This window comes from Triticum dicoccoides, chromosome 3A, assembly GCF_002162155.2.
Source record: "Triticum dicoccoides isolate Atlit2015 ecotype Zavitan chromosome 3A, WEW_v2.0, whole genome shotgun sequence".
In the NCBI taxonomy this organism is placed as follows: Eukaryota; Viridiplantae; Streptophyta; class Magnoliopsida; order Poales; family Poaceae; genus Triticum; species Triticum dicoccoides.
Genome location: NC_041384.1, coordinates 502,061,607 through 502,079,438, shown reverse-complemented (window position 1 = coordinate 502,079,438; position 17,832 = coordinate 502,061,607).

Sequence of the window (17,832 nt, the reverse complement as noted above, 5' to 3'; positions counted from 1 at the left end):
GAGGCTCACAATTCTCTCCTCTCCATCCACCCTGGGAGCACGAAGATGTATCAGGACCTTAAGCAATCTTATTGGTGGACTCGAATGAAGCGCGAGATTGCTCAATTCGTGAATGAATGTGATGTCTGCAGAAGAGTGAAGGAAGAACACCAAAGGCCAGCAGGTCTCCTACAACCTCTTGCCATTCCAGAATGGAAGTTTGACCACATTGAAATGGACTTCGTGACTGGGTTTCCAAAGTCCAAGCGTGGCAATGATGCTATATTCGTTGTCATTGACAAACTCACCAAAGTGGCTCATTTTTTGCCTATCAAAGAGTCGATCACTGCAGCTCAATTGGCGGAACTCTATACCTCTCGTATTGTCTCTCTACACGGTATTCCACAAGTGATCTCTTCAGACCGTGGCAGCATCTTTACCTCGAAGTTTTGGGATTCTTTTCAGAAGGCCATGGGCACCAACATCCGCTTCAGCACAGCTTTCCATCCTCAAACTAGCGGTCAAGTCGAGCGTGTCAACCAGATTCTTGAAGATATGCTCAGGGCTTGTGCGATCTCCTTCGGCATGAAGTGGGAGGATTGTCTTCCTTATGCTGAATTCTCCTACAACAACAGTTTTCAAGCAAGTTCAGGCAAGGCCCCATTTGAAATTCTGTATGGCAGGAAGTGCCGTACCCCTCTCAACTGGTCTGAAACCGGTGAACGTCAGCTTTTGGGTAATGACTTAATCACAGAGGCAGAAGAAATGTGAAAAGTCATTCGTGATAACCTCAAAGCAGCCCAATCCCGCCAGAAGAGCTACTATGATATTAAGCACCATGATTTGGCTTTCGAGATCGGAGATCATGTTTACCTTCGTGTCTCTCCTATGGAAGGTACTCGTCGCTTTGGTATCAAAGGGAAGCTTGCCCCGAGATACGTGGGACCTTTCAAGATTGTCAGCAAGAGAGGCAACCTCGCCTATCAACTCGAGCTTCCTTCAAACTTTGCAAATGTTCATGACGTGTTCCATGTCTCTCAGCTTCGAAAGTGCTTCAAGACTCCTGACCGCACCGTCAACTTCGAGGACATTGAGCTCCAAGAAGATCTCTCTTATCGTGAGCACCCAGTTGCTATTCTTGAAGAGACTGGACGCAAGACTCGCAACAAGTCAATCAAATTTCTCAAAGTCAAGTGGTCACACCATTTCGACCGTGAAGCTACCTGGGAACGCGAGGATCACCTCCGTTCTGAGTACCCGGCGTTCTTTCATTCCTAGATCTCGGGACGAGATCCTTTCGTAGTGGTGGAGTGTTGTAACACCCCAGATGTAACTTTCCCAATTTGTACTCCAACTCTTGCCGTTTCCGGCGTTAAGTTATTTTATTTCCTCGGGTTCGGGTCTTTGTCTCCGTGTGTTGTTATCGTTGGCATGCATCTCATATCATGTCATCATGTGCATTGCATTTGCATACGTGTTCGTCTCATGCATTCGAGCTTTTTCCCCGTTGTCCGTTTTGCATTCCGGCGCTTCATTCTCCTCCGGTGGTCATTTCTAGCTTTCTTTCGTGTGTGGGGATTAAACATTTCCGGATTGGACCGAGACTTGCCAAGCGGCCTTGGTTTACTACCGGTAGACCGCCTGTCAAGTTTCGTATGATTTGGAGTTCGTTTGATACTCCAACGGTTAACCGAGGGACCGAAAAGGCCTTGTGTGTGTTGCAGCCCAACACCCCTCCAATTTGGCCCAAAACCCACCTAACTCTGCTTCATCATCTAGAGCGTTCGATCACGATCGCGTGGCCGAAAACCGCACCTCATTTGGACTCTCCTAGCTCCCTCTATGCCTATAAATAGGTCCCCCTCGAAATATCCCGGATCCCCTCTCCCCGAAACCCTAAATCCACCCCTCGCGCGCGCCGGACATTGTCCGCCGGCGCCGGACAGGCCGCGCCACCGCCCGCGGCCACTGGAAGGGCGACACATGGTGCCGCCAGCGTCCCAACCGCCGCGGCCCGCCCGGCCCGCGGGAGGCCCTCCCGGGCCCGGCCGCCGCCTCCCCGCTCCCTCGCCCCGCCTCCGCGCGCCCGCGGCCGCCCGCCGCCGCCCGGCCGAAGCTCGCCGCCGCCTCCACGCCGCCAGCCGCCCGCCACCGCCCGCCGCCCGGCAGGTCGCCGCCTGCGCCCCCCGCGGTCGCCGGCCACCGCGCCGCCCCGGTCGCCGCCCGCGCCGCCCGCGGGCGCCGGCCAGCGCGCCGCCCCGGTCGCGCCTCGGCCTTGCCTCCTCTCCGCCGTCCCGGCCTCCTCCTCCCGCTCTGGTCACCTCCGGTGACGAACGCCGGCGGAGATCCGTCTGCCTCGGGTTGCGTGCCGTGAAACCCTAGATCCAGATCTGGGAGGTTATTTTTTTTCTAAGTCCCTGATATTTTCAGTCCATATGCTCATGTTCACGGCTCCGTAACTTTGCATCCGTAGCTCCGATTCGTGCATATAGCATATCAAAATGTTCACCTCAGAGAGTACATCATTTCATTCCATTGCATCATTTTCATTTAAGTTCATCTTGATGACCGAAATGCTGTTAGAAGAAGGCTACTTGAGATAATTGTCAGATCTGCTACTCCGTTTAGCTTTTTGTCATTTTTGCTATGATTAATGTGTGCTTGCTATGCTCTGATGCTCTACATGAGTTTTGTTAAGGGTTTTGTCATCTTTCCAGAGGTGCAACCCATGTATTTTTTTGATGTGTGTGGTGACTGGTGCAAGCTTGCAAAGTGGTGCACTTGGTAAATCTGTTTTCAGGGACTTAGTAATTTCACTAAGTCTTTGAGCTGTTTAGCTCATGATGCCATATGTTCATGTTGTTTCCTAGTGATCCGTGTCTCTTTTGAGGATGATCAGTAAGGATATTTTGTTAATATTGTAGAGCTCTATCCATCCATGTATTTGTTTGCATTTATGGAGCACGCTAGCTTGAGTCAATCGAGCTCTACTTTTGCTACTTTGTGAATCTGGACAGATTGTCAACTTGTTTGCAATTTTGCCGGTGATGTTGTAGTTGATTCGTGCATGCTATGCTATTGTTCTTGCCATGTATAGTTTGCATTTTGTGCCTTCTTGATGGAGGTATGCTTGTGTTGCCATGACTTGCACCGTAGTGAGTGCATAGAGCTCGTAAACATGCCTACTTGAGTTATATTTCAGCATGTGTCAGTTTTTCACCAAGTCTGAAACTGATTATGTTTTTGCTATGTTCACATGCTTGCAATTGTATTTTCTGATCCCTTTTGGCTCAAGGTCACTAAGGGACTTTTGTTAAGCTCTTTGAGTAGCTTCATGCCGTGCTTTACTTTGCCATGTTCAAATCCTGTAGCATGTAGTTTTGCTGCTCCGAAGAGGGCTACCTGATCTGAAATTCCAGACAAGTGTTAATTTCACTAAGTCTGAGATCGGTTTGTCATATGCATTTTTGCCATGCTTGTTTGAACCTGTTAATGGATGAATTGGCCGTAGCTCAGTGCTAGACTTTTGTTAAGCATCTTGTGTGCATCCCTGCCATGTATTTTGTTGTCATGTTTGGGTGCGGTGGCATGTTCATTTCATTGCATTTAGATGCCTACTTGCTGTAAATCACAGACCGGTGTCATTTTTGAATCGCTTGCCATTTCCAAACCGTAACTCCGATTTCGGTGTTCTTTATATTGTTTTCAAGCGATTTCATCTCATCTTTCCAGTGACACACTTGGTTTTCCAAGTTGAGGCCAGGTTCATGCATTTCCTGTCATATCTTGCATTTCGCATCCCGCATAGCATACCATCTTTGCATTGCGTTGTTTGAGTGCACGTGGTTGATTGTATCCTTGTTGCTTGTTTGTCTTGTTTGGGTAGAGCCGGGAGATGAGTTCGCTAATGAGGAGCCCGTTGAGTTTGCTTTCAAGGATCCAGTCAACTCTGACAACTGTGCAGGCAAGATGATCATACCCTCGAAATCACTACTATCTTTGCTATGCTAGTTTGCTCGCTCTTTTGCTATGCCATTGCTACGATGCCTACCACTTGCTTGCAAGCCTCCCAAATTGCCATGTCAAACCTCTAACCCACCATGTCCTAGCAAACCGTTGATTGGCTATGTTACCGCGTTGCTCAGCCCCTCTTATAGCGTTGCTAGTTGCAGGTGAAGATTGGAGGCCGTTCCTTGTTGGAACATCTTTTATTTACTTGTTGGGATATCATTATATTATCTTGTTATCTTAATGCATCTATATACTTGGTAAAGGGTGGAAGGCTCGACCTCTCACCTAGTGTTTTGTTCCACTCTTGCCGCCCTAGTTTCCGTCATATCGGTGTTATGTTCCTGGATTTTGCGTTCCTTATGCGGTTGGGTTATAATGGGAACCCCTTGATATTTCGCCTTGATTAAAGCTTTTGCAGCAATGCCCAACATTGGTTTTACCATTTGCCACCTAGCCTTTTCTTTCCCTTGGGTTCTGCACACTTAAGGGTCATCATTATTTTAACCCCCCCGGGCCAGTGCTCCTCTGAGTGTTGGTCCAAACTGTCAGCCGCCGGTGGCTACCAGGGGCAACTCTAGGCTGGCCTACCAGAATTTTGGACAATCTGAGTGTGCCCTGAGAAAGAGATATGTGCAGCTCCTATCGGGATTTGTCGGCACATTCGGGCGGTGTTGCTGGTCTTGTTTTAACCTGTCGAAGTGTCTTGAATTACCAAGATACCGAGTCTGATCGGAATGTCTTGGGAGGAGGTCTATTCCTTCGTTGACCGTGAGAGCTTATCATGGGCTAAGTTGGGACTCCCCTGCAGGGATTGAACTTTCGAAAGCCATGCCCGCGGTTATGGGCAGATGGGAATTTGTTAATGTCCGGTTGTAGATAACTTGAACCTTAATTAATTAAAATGAATCAACTGAGTGTGTTACCGTGATGGCCTCTTCTCGGCGGAGTCCGAGAAGTGGACACGGTGTTGGAGTAATGTTTGCGCAGGTTGCTCTCTAGATTTTCTCGCTCGCGCTTTGCCTCCTCTTCTCGCTCTCTTTTGCGAATAAGTTAGTCACCCTATTTGCTAGTCGCTTGCTGCAGCTCCACGTATATTTATCTTGCCCTACCTATAAGCATAAATAGTCTTGATCGCGAGGGTGCGTGATTGCTGAGTCCCTGTGGCTCACAGATTACTATTACACCAGATGCAGGGCCTGATGATTCCGCTCCAGGAGACGTGTATGAGCTCAAGTGGGAGTTCGACGAAGACTCTCAACGTTACTATGTTTCCTTTCCCAATGATTAGTAGTGGTGCCCAGTTGGGGGTGATTGGGACCGTGTCGCATGTTGGGTTATCTTTTATTTTGGCGTTGTAGTTGGGCCATGAGTGTTTGGATGATGTAATGTTATTTATGTACTTGATTGACGTGGCGAGTGTAAGCCAACTATGTTATCTCCCCTTTATGATTTATATTACATGGGATGTTGTGAAGATTGCCTAACTTGCGACATATGCCTTCAATGCGATTATGTCTCTAAGTCGTGCCTCGACACGTGGGAGCTATAGTCGCATCGAGGGTGTTACAATAAAGATCGTGCCAAGTCAAGAACACGAGAGAGAGAGAGAGAGAGATCAAACACATAGCTACTAGTACATACCCTCAGCCCCAAGGGTGAACTACTCCCTCATCATCGTGGAGAGCGCCGTGATGATGAAGATGGCCACCGGTGATGATTTCCCCCTACGGCAGGGTGCCGGAACAGGGCCTCGATTAGTTTTTGGTGGCTACAGAGGGTTGCGGGGGCGAAACTCCCGATCTAGGTTTATTTCTGGGGGTTTCTATATTTCTAGGACTTTTTTGGCGTCGAGAACAAGTCAGGGGGGTCCACATGTCAACCACAAGGTCGGAGGGCGCGCCATGGAGGCCTCATGGCTCGTCTGGCCCAACTCTTTTGCTTCGGGGGCTTCTTCTGATCCATAAAAAATCACCGTAAATTTTCAGGTCATTTGTACTCCGTTTGATATTTCTTTTCTGTAAAACTCAAAAACAAGGTAAAACAGAAACTGGCACTGGGCTCTAGGTTAATAGGTTAGTCCCGAAAATCATATAAAATAGCATATAAATGCATATAAAACATCCAACATTGATAATATAATAGCATGGAATAATCAAAAATTATAAATACGTTGGAGATGTATCACCAATCCACGTACATGCCTCATCCGATGGTTATCCTTTGTTGACAAAGTTGACCACGCCGTGCTGAGAGAACCAATGCAATGAACGATGGCGAGTATTACGAAGGTAATGACCCGGAGCCGATGAATACACATCAATGGATGCCCACACGGATTGGAGTATGAGGGTTCACTGGTTCGGCTGCGGTGTGAGGCTGCCATCGCGGTTAAGAATAGGAGGTGTTGGTGAGTAGAGGAATGGCCTGGACGGCGTTTGGGAGTAGAGTGGGTCGGTGAAGCCTACGCGGCAGCACAACCGGCCACAGGAGGCGGCACCACCGACGGCGGTTTGGGCGGCTGAAGTAAGAATATCCGAGATTGAAGAAGCACTACAGCCATTAGATGAACATCCAACGGCCACTGCTGCTAGAATCGTGTCTTGACTATAAGTTTACAAAGCCTTCCGTACGCCTAAGTAGGCCCACAAGCCTTCCGTACACGTCACTGACTATAATTCCCAAAAAAATAGTAGGCCCACAAGTGAGTATCACATTTGTGGCAGAGAACATATAGCCCATTTGTGATTTGTAATAGTGTACAACCCATTTTTGAATTCTAATGGAATTTACTACAACCCATTTACAGTCTGTTAAAATTACAACCCATTTTCTAGCAAGGACAACGATTAATAATGTCAACCAACCTCTCAAAACAGAATTCAACCATAAATCCCACATTTTGATGGGATCCAAAAAAATTATCCCGAAATTTCGAGTCAGATTAAATATAATTTCAAAATGAATTTGTATTAGGTAAAAATCTAAAGAAATACTGCACGCACAATAAGTAATGAAATTAAAATTTCAAACAATAATATTTTTGAAACTAATTATCTATTTGGTGCGTTTTTGTATATTTACAACCCAGTTTTTATAATTACATCCCATTTATTACTCAAATCCCATTTTCTTGTTAGGCCTGATGCGTCCCTCATAGGAAAGATTTATAGCCTAGCGGGGTGGAGAATAACAAGTTGCTCTAGGTTGGGTATTCCGCAAAAAAAGTATAGTTGGGCTTGCCATTTTCACCTTGAAAAAAATAATATATGGGCTGGATATTTGGTCGACATAAAATAATAGTCTGGTCTAGATGGGCCACAGCCCGCCCAGTTGATACCCTTCTCCTGTGAACAACAACAAAAACATCGCTCAAGAAAAACTCCGCTTACACCTAAAAAAACAAGTACTCCTCGAGCTGCTGGGTCCCAACTGTTGGTCGCTCTTGTGCAATTCTCTTGTTTATTGACTATATAGGCTGATGATGGTGTGGGACCATGATGTCAGGAAACCAGGAGGAAGTAAAAAAAATAGTTATATATAATAAGGAGGAACTTGCGTATGTACAGCTATGGCCCTAGTGGGTGCCTACTGTCATCCTGTCCAAATAAAGTCATCTCCTGATTCCTCATGTTCGTTGACCATGTTGACAATGCTCGGCGCCACGGCGAGCGCAAGAACTTATTATGCAAGTATAAGGACAAATCTTTGAATGCTAGAATGAAATGTGATCCTAAGTTTGCTACTTCACCTATCTTTATTCGTAATAAGGATTATGAATTCTTTGTCGACCTAGAGTTAATTACTTTGGCTGAATCCGATCCTTTCCATGGTTATGAAACTAAAACTGTCGTGGCACATCTTACTAAGTTGAATGACATAGCCACCCTTTTTGCTCATGATGAGAAGATTCACTATTATTATATTCTCAAATTATTTCCGTTCTCATTAAAGGGTGATGCTAAAGATTGGTACAATACTCTTGCTCCTGGTTGTGTGCGTAGTCCCAAGGATATGATTCATTACTTCTCTGAAAAATATTTCCCTGCTCATAAGAAACAAGTTGCCTTGCATGTGTAGCGACCAGACCTCAAACAGTCTGATCTCTGTGCTCCGGTGTCATCCCTGGATTAGTAATGCTGACACCACACAGTACTCGGAGGATTTATAACAGAGTAGCAATCACACACTTATTACATCGAGTGTCTCCATAGAGAACTTATTATAATAAATATGGCTTAAGGCCATATAATAACGATAACAGCGGAAGGCTTGGAAGATAAGTGAGTCCATCAACTCCAACGGCATCACTGAGTATAGAACCATGACCTAAAAACTCCTTAATCGTCGTCTGAAAAGTCTGCAACATTAACGTTGCAGCCCGAAACGGGTCAGCACATGGAATGTGTTGGCAAGGTAACACATAGAGGGTAATGGAATGAAACAGCTATACTATATGCATATTTGGCTGGTGGAAAGCTCTGTGGTTACAGTTTTGCGTAAAGCCAATTTTTCCCTACTTCAAAGGAATAAATTTAATTACTATCATGGTGGTTGTTAAACATTGAGAATGGTTGACAGCATTCTCAATCCCAATTAAGCATCAACATTAAACAAAACCCAACAAAATTAATTTAGAGTAACATGTTGAGATTCACATGATAATCCAGGTACTAGATACTCAAGATGTCCATAACCGGGGACACAGCTAACCATGATTAGTTTGTTACATTCTGTAGAGGTTTGCGCACTTTTACCCACAAGACTCGATCGCCTCCGTTTGGTTTCTCGCACTACATGGTGTTTGAGAAGACGGATGACCGAGACATAGTCTTTCAGAAGCGCTAGCACCTTACGATCGGGTAGACCATACCACCTACATCCCCTACATCTGCTAGTCTACAAATGTAAGAGTTCGCACGACTTAGGCAACTATGCTGGAGCCCATAATAGCTTGTGGCTGCACACGAAAGTTTCTAGTATGAATAGTCTCATGATCCCTTTGAGCCTGGGTGGCGGTCCAAAAGAAAACAGGCAAGTCCTGGAATACACAGGTGCCTCAATCCACCCAGATGTGTGTTTAAGTTGCCACCTTAGATAAACCATTAATTAACAAACTCACATCTGTCATGGATATCACTCACCCAATCCACGGCTACTAGCATAGAATGGCATAATAAGCAAACGTAGAAGTAACTCCCAAAGGTTTGATAATAAACAGGTCATAGGTACTACCTCAACTACTTCCCATCCCATAATTTAATTAGATCCTAATCATGCAATGTGTGGGATTGATCTAATGCAGTAAAACTGGGTAGTAGGAAAGGTATGATCAAAGTGTTACTTGCCTTGCTGATGATCCGGGAAACCTAGTGATTCGAAGTAACAAGCGGCGCACTCCAGGCACTCTGTCGCAAACAAACAAACAAACAAGCAAAAGTCAAACGGCGAAAGTAAACAACTTTGTTCTACTAATCTGGATCTAGGGCAAATTTTGCAGTAGCAAAAACTTGTTTAAGTTGGTTAAATGGATAGAGGGTTTCGAGACGAAACTCCAGGCGCTTGAATCGCCTGATTCCGATAAACGAGCGAAAAGTTATACTAAAGAGAAAATCGGATCAGGAATTGCGATCAGAAAAATCGCGGATTAAATCCAAGAAAAAAAAAGATGAACGTTCGCTAGAACGAATGAATGGACGAACGCTCGCTATTTAAATAAACCAGAAAAACCGATCTATTTAAAAACAAACTGAAACTAAAAAAACCGACAAAAAACCGACGGTTTTTCGAAAAAAAATAAAAAACGGCGCGGAAAACAAGGCGGCGAACCTCAGGCGGCGTGCGGCGGGGGCGGGCGCTGGCGGCGGCGGGGTGGCGCTGGGGGCTGGGGCGGCTAGGGTTAGCTTCGGCTGGGCCTCTCCCCCAACTTATATAGCCTAACGGGCCGGGAGTCCTTGTCGGACACGGCCCTAGGTCGGTTCGTTGTTTTTTTAAATAATTACGCACACAAGAAAAATAAAAATAATACTAAACGGACTCCAAAAATCCCAAAATAAATTTTCCCGGGCTTCAAAAATCAAACCGCACAAGGTGAACATTTATTTGGGGCCTAAATGCAATTCTGAAAAACGCACATTTTTCCTAAATTCAAATAAAATAACGAAAAACTCCGAAATAAAATCTTATTTGATTTTATTATTAAATCCTCAATATTTATTTATTTTGGGAAAGTCATTTTATTCCCTCTCTCATATTTTTGTAATAGAAATAATTGATGATAAAATAAATAAAATCAAATGATCCTATTCTCAAAATTTGAGAAAACTCAAATATGAAAATAATGAATTCCCCAACTCTCTCCATGGGTCCTTGAGTTGCGTAGAAATTCTAGGATCAAAACCAAACGCAAATAAAATATGATATGCAATGATGATCTAATGTATAACATTCCAAATTGAAAATTTGGGATGTTACAAACCTACCCCCTTAAGATGAATCTCGCCCTCGAGATTCGGGTTGGCTAGGAAATAGGTGAGGGTGGTCCTTGACCAAATCTTCCTCTCGCTCCCAGGTGGCTTCATCCTCTGTGTGGTGGCTGCACTGAACTTTGCAAAACTTGATAACCTTGCTGCGGGTAACTCGGCTGGCAAACTCGAGAATCTTAATTGGTTTCTCCTCGTATGTCAAATCGTTATCTAACTGAATTGTTTCCAATGGCACTGTATCTCTTAAGGGTATGTCAGCCATCTCCGTGTGACACTTCTTCAACTGGGAAACGTGGAACACATCATGAACTCCTGACAATCCTTCAGGAAATTTCAACTTGTAGGCCACTTCTCCCATACGCTCCAAAACTCGATATGGTCCTACAAATCGTGGCGCTAACTTTCCCTTAACTCCAAAACGCTTTGCTCCCCGAAGTGGAGATACTCGAAGATAAGCTCTATCTCCAACTTCATAAACTGTCTCCTTCCGTTTAGAATCTGCATAACTCTTCTGTCTGGACTGGGCTATCTTGAGCCTATCGCGAATCAATTTCACCTTCTGTTCAGACTCTTTAATCAAGTCAGGTCCAAACAACTGGCGCTCTCCAACTTCGTCCCACGACAACAGTGTTCTGCATCTCCTTCCTTACAAAGCTTCGAAAGGGGCCATCTTTAAACTGGTTTGGTAACTGTTGTTGTAAGAGAACTCTGCATATGGCAAATTGTCGTCCCAACTAGATCCATAATCTAGCGCACAAGCTCTCAGCATATCCTCCAAAATCTGATTGACTCTCTCGGTCTGTCCATCTGTCTATGGATGAAAAGCTGTACTGAATTCTAGCCTGGTACCCAAAGTTTCATGCAACTGCTTCCAGAACTTTGAGGTAAATTGGGTTCCTCTATCTGATATGATACTCCTCGGAACTCCATGCAAACATACGATCCTGGTCATGTATATCTTTGCCAACTTAGCACTGGTGTAAGTGGTCTTTACCGGGATGAAATGAGCTACCTTCGTCAACCGATCGACTATAACCCAAATCGAGTCATAGCCTGAACGAGTTCTGGGTAATCCCGTGATAAAATCCATGCCTAACTTATCCCACTTCCATTTGGGTATCGGCAATGGTTGTAACAATCCTGCTGGCTTCTGATGCTCTGCCTTTACTCTCTGACACACATCACAAACTACTACATACTCCGCAATATCCTTCTTCATTCCGGTCCACCAGAAAATGTCTTTCAAATCCAAATACATCTTGGTATTTCCTGGGTGAATCGTATATGGTGAATCGTGTGCCTCTTGCAGAATCAACTTCCTAATCTCTGGGTCATTGGGCACATAAACACAGTCTTCAAACCATGGGGTGTCGTGTTCATCCTCACGAAATCCTTTAGCCTTTACTTTGCTAAGTTTCTCCTTAATAGAAGCAATCTCCTTGTCAGTCTTCTGAGCTTCTCTGATTCTATCTATCAAAGTTGACTGAATCTCCAATGCTGCTACATAGCCTCTAGGAACTATTTCCAAACATAGTTCACGAAGATTTTCCGCTAACTCCCTTGGTAATTCTCCCGTCATTAGGGTGTTGACATGACTCTTATGGCTTAATGCGTCAGCTACTACATTAGCCTTTCCGGGGTGATAATGCAATTTCATATCATAATCCTTGATGAGCTCCAACCATCTTTTTTGTCTGAGATTCAACTCCTTCTGTGTGAAAATATACTTCAAACTCTTATGATCCGTATACACCTCGCAATGGTTTCCAATCAGAAAATGTCTCCAAGTCTTCAGTGCATGCACTACGGCTGCTAACTCCAAATCATGCGTAGCATAATTCAACTCATGAGGCTTAAGCTGTCGTGAGGCATATGAAACAGCTCTCCCTTCCTGCATAAGCACGGCTCCAAGTCCTCGACGTGAAGCGTCGCAATACACCTCATAATCCTTGGTCTGATCTGGCAAAATCAACACTGGTGAGGTAACCAAATGTTTCTTCAACTCCTGGAAACTAGCCTCACATTCCTCAGTCCATTTGAACTTGGTATCCTTCTTCAACAACTTAGTCATAGGCTTTGCAATCTTTGAGAGATTCTCAATAAATTTCCGGTAGTATCCTGCGAGTCCCAGAAAACTCCGTATCTCTCCAACCGTGGTTGGTGCTTCCCATTTGGTCACGGTATCAACTTTAGCGGGATCTACTGCTATTCCTTCTCCGAATATAATGTGTCCGAGGAATCCTACTTCCTTCAACCAAAACTCACATTTGCTGAACTTGGCATACAACTGATGTTCTCTGAGCTTCTCGAGTACCAATCGCAAATGTTCCTTATGCTCTTATTCATTCTTCGAGTAAACCAGGATATCATCAATGAACACCATGACAAACTTATCCAAAAACTCCATAAACACTTTGTTCATCATGTTCATAAAATATGCAGGTGCGTTAGTCAGACCAAATGACATAACGGTATACTCGTACAGCCCATACCTGGTGGTAAAAGTTGTCTTAGGAATATCCTGTTCTCGAATCTTCAATTGGTGGTACCCTGATCGCAAATCGATCTTGGAAAATACCTTAGCTCCTTGCAATCGATCAAACAGATCATTGATCATTGGTAGTGGGTACTTGTTCTTGATCGTTACTTCATTCAATCCTCGATAATCAACAACCATCCTTAACGATCCATCCTTCTTCTCCACTAGAAGTACTGGCGATCCCCAAGGCGAAGAACTTGGGCGAATATATCCTTTATCCAGTAACTCCTTAATCTGCTTCTTAATTTCCACCAAATCCTTTGCTGGCATCCTATATGGTCTCTTTGATATTGTCCCGGTGCCTGGCAATAGCTCAATCAAAAACTCAATATCTCTATCCGGTGGCATGCCTGGCAACTCTTCTGGAAATACTTCAGGGAAATCCCTTACCACTGGTACTTCCTCCTGCACAACTCATGTTAAGCAATTTACTTGAGCCCTCTTTGGCACGTGTTAGGATACATACTTGATCCTTCTCCCTTCTGGGGTGGTAAGCAAAATTGACTTACTAGCACATTCAATATTCCCTTCATACTTTGATAACCAATCCATGCATAATATCACATCCAATCCTTGGGATTCCAATACTATTAGGTTTGAGGGAAAAACATAGTTACCAATCCTTAATGGTAACCGATCACACCATCGACTAGCCATATACTCTGCTCCAGGCGAGGTTACTAACATGGGTGACCTAAGGGCTTGGGTTGACAGGTTATACTTATCCACAAATCCCCTTGAGATGTATGAATGCGATGCGCCAGTATAAAAAAGAACGAGTGCAGTAAATGACTTAACCAAAAACTTACCGATTACTGCATCAGGCTGACCTTCAACCTCCTCCATGTTAACGTAGTTCACCTGTCCCCTATTGAAAGGGTTCGGCTTCTTCCCAGAGCTTCCATTGCCATTTCCATTATGTAATTCAGGGCATTCATTGGCATAATGTCCGGTCTTCGAACACTTAAAACAAGTGACTTGGCTCAGGTCCTTCTTGGCTGGGGTTGATGTGTTGGTGTGATTCTGGCCGTTGCTTCCTCCATTCCCATTACCATCCCTGGTGCAATTGTGATTGTGCGAGCTACCTCCTCCATGGGTATGCTGAAAATGTCCTCCCGGTCTAGGGGTAAAACATGGCTCCTGCTGAGCTCCTGAATTGTACTTCCCTTGTCCATACTTCCTCTTGCGGTTCTCAATTTGTTGCTGCTTGCCTTCAATCATAAGAGCACGATCTACCAACTCCTGATAGTTGTTAAAGGTTGCTACCATCAACTGCATGCTTAACTCATCATTCAGTCCTTCTAGAAACTTCTCCTGCTTCGCTGCATCCGTAGCGACGTCATCTGGGGCATAACGTGCTAACTTACTAAAGTCCTCCACATACTGGCCAACTGTCCGTCCTCCTTGGCGCAAGTTGCGAAACTCACGCTTCTTCATGGCCATAGCTCCTGCTGAAACATGGGCAGTACGAAAGGCCTGCTGAAACGGGTCCCATGTGATGGTGTCGACAGGGAAATTGGCTGTGAAATTCTCCCACCATGATGCTGCGGGTCCTTCAAGCTGATGTGCGGAAAACTTCACCTTCTCCGCATTTGTGCATCCTGCTGTGGTCAACTCTCTAGCTGTCTTGCGGAGCCAATCATCTGCTACTATCGGCTCGGTGCTGCTGGAAAACACCAGCGGATTCATCCTAAGAAAACGGGCTAAGTGATCAACAGGTGGTGGTGGTGGTGGTGGGTTGTTGTTGTTGTTCCCCTGATTCTGATTCTGGACTAGCAACTGCATCAATGTGTTCTGCTGCTGGATCAACTGGGTGAGCTCCGGTGGGAAGGTAGATCCGGGGTCACGTCTCGGAGGCATCTGAGGGTTTAGAAAAGATGAGATGTAAGAATAGAGGGGGTCTAAAGAGAAAACACTACCCATATGCACATGAGGCAAAAGCAAACAATTCACTTCATTCAATCAAACAAGGGCATACAATCGATCTAACTATCGCAAAAATGCTCGGACTACTATATTTACATGGTGGACTACTACTACTGATGAGGTGGTCTACTAGAAATATTCTTCGGTTGCAGACTCCATGATATCTGCTCCAGCTTCATCAACATAATCATCATCGCTATCGTCTGGATCCGAATCGGTGTCGTCGATGATGATGTAGTCTTCCGGGCGAATCTCCTTGGGTTCTTCATCTTCGTCTACTGGTGTAGGGCCTCCCATAAATATCCCGATCTTCATTGTTAAGTTGGCATTCTTGTCCACCAATAGTTCAATTTCCTCTTCATAATCTTCACGTGTAGCCTTGAGTTCTTCCTCCAGTTCCTTGATTCTTGTCTTAGCCTTCTTTAGATCTATCATGTCAGCGCACATCTGGTTCTCCTGTCGTCAAATGTGCTGGTTTAACTCCTGGATAAAAAGCTGCAATTGATCTATCCTTCCGGGTGCTGGTCATCTCCCAGTGCTCATCTCGGCGCCCACAAATCTGGTAGATAGTATCCTTGAGATCATTGCGGTAGACTTCTCCAATGCGTCCCATGGCGATGTGAGCTGCCATGCTCTTTCCTAGACTCCAAGTTGGTGCATCAAAAGAAAATTCTATGGGCTCAGTGACTGGCATGAACGTTCTTCCTGGAACTTGAACTTGAATCATCCAGCGCTCTTCTTCAGGTAAAGTGGCGTTGTAGGTTCCGGTGAAGCTTGGTACTCCTATGTTCAGGTATCTAGTGACTTCCTTCAAGTGACGTCCAAAGGGTGTATCTTCATCTGGTTGCGTGAACTTGTTCCTTGCATCCGCCATCCTAAAGAGTAGAAAAGATGAGAGGTCAGAAGAGAAGAGAGTGAATAGTGATCTAGGTCTTTAGCTTAGTGGTCATGTCCTACAGTTAGCGTGTGCTCTAATACCATCTATGTAGCGACCAGACCTTAAACAGTCTGATCTCTGTGCTCCGGTGTCATCCCTGGATCAGTAATGCTAACACCACACAGTACTCGGAGGATTTATAACAGAGTAGCAATCACACACTTATTACATCGAGTGTCTCCATAGAGAACTTATTACAATAAATATGGCTTAAGGCCATCTAATAACGATAACAGCGGAAGGCTTGGAAGATAAGTGAGTCCATCAACTCCAACGGCATCAATGAGTATAGAACCATGACCTAAAAACTCCTTAATCGTCGTGTGAAAAGTCTGCAACATTAACGTTGCAGCCAAAAACGGGTCAGCACATGGAATATGCTGGCAAGGTAACACATAGAGGGTAATGGAATGAAACAGCTATACTATATGCATATTTGGCTGGTGGAAAGCTCAATGGTTACAGTTTTGCGTAAAGCCAATTTTCCCTACTTCAAAGGAATAAATTTAATTACTATCATGGTGGTTGTTAAACATTGAGAATGGTTGACAGCATTGTCAATCCCAATTAAGCATCAACATTAAACAAAACCCAACAAAATTAATTTAGAGTAACAAGTTGAGATTCACATGATAATCCAGGTACTAGATAATCAAGATGTCCATAACCGGAGACACGACTAACCATGATTAGTTTGTTACACTCTGTAGAGGTTTGCGCACTTTTACCCACAAGACTCGATCACCTCCGTTTGGTTTCTCGCACTACATGGTGTTTGAGAAGACGGATGACCGAGACATAGTCTTTCAGAAGTGCTAGCACCTTACGATCGGGTAGACCATACCACCTACATCCCCTACCTCTGCTAGTCTACCACTGTAAGAGTTCGCACGACTTAGTCAACTATGCTAGAGCCCATAATAGCTTGTGGCTGCACATGGAAGTTTCTAGTATGAATAGTCTCATGATCCCTTTGAGCCTGGGTAGCGGTCCAAAAGAAAACAGGCAAGTCCTGGAATACCCAGGTGCCTCAATCCACCCAGATGTGTGTTTAAGTTGCCACCTTAGATAAACCATTAATTAACAAACTCACATCTGTCATGGATATCACTCACCCAATCCACGTCTACTAGCATAGCATGGCATAATAAGCAAACGTAGAAGTAACTCCCAAAGGTTTGATAATAAACAGGTAATAGGTACTACCTCAACTACTTCCCATCCCACAATTTAATTAGATCATAATCATGCAATGTGTGAGGATTGATCTAATGCAGTAAAACTGGGTAGTAGGAAAGGTATGATCAAAGTGTTACTTGCCTTGCTGATGATCCGGGAAACCTAGTGATTCGAAGTAACAAGCGGCGCACTCCGGGTACTCTATCGCAAACAAACAAACAAACAAGCATACAATAAGTACTCATCTAATGCACGGTAAAACTCAAATAAGAGATCTAACCAGAAGGTTCAACTTAAGAACTCCGGTTTGCAAAAAGAATCAAATCGAACGAAGCAACAAAAGTCAAACGGCGAAAGTAAACAACTTCGTTCTACTAATCTGGATCTAGGGCAAATTTTACAGTAGCAAAAACTTGTTTAAGTTGGTTAAACGGATAGAGGGTTTCGAGAAGAAACTCCAGGCGCTTGAATCGCCTGATTCCGATAAACGAGCGAAAAGTTATACTAAAAAGAAAATCGGATCAGGAATCGCGATCAGAAAAATCGCAGATTAAATCCGAGAAAAAGAAAAAAAAGACGAACGTTCGCTAGAACGAACGAACGGACGAACGCTCTCTATTTAAATAAACCGGAAAAACCGATCTATTTAAAAAACAAACCGAAACTAAAAAAACCGACGAAAAACCGACGGTTTTCCGGAAAAAAACCGGTGCGGAAAACGAGGCAGCGAACCTCGGGCGGCATGCGGCGGCAGCGGCGTCCGGCGGCGGCGGCGCGGC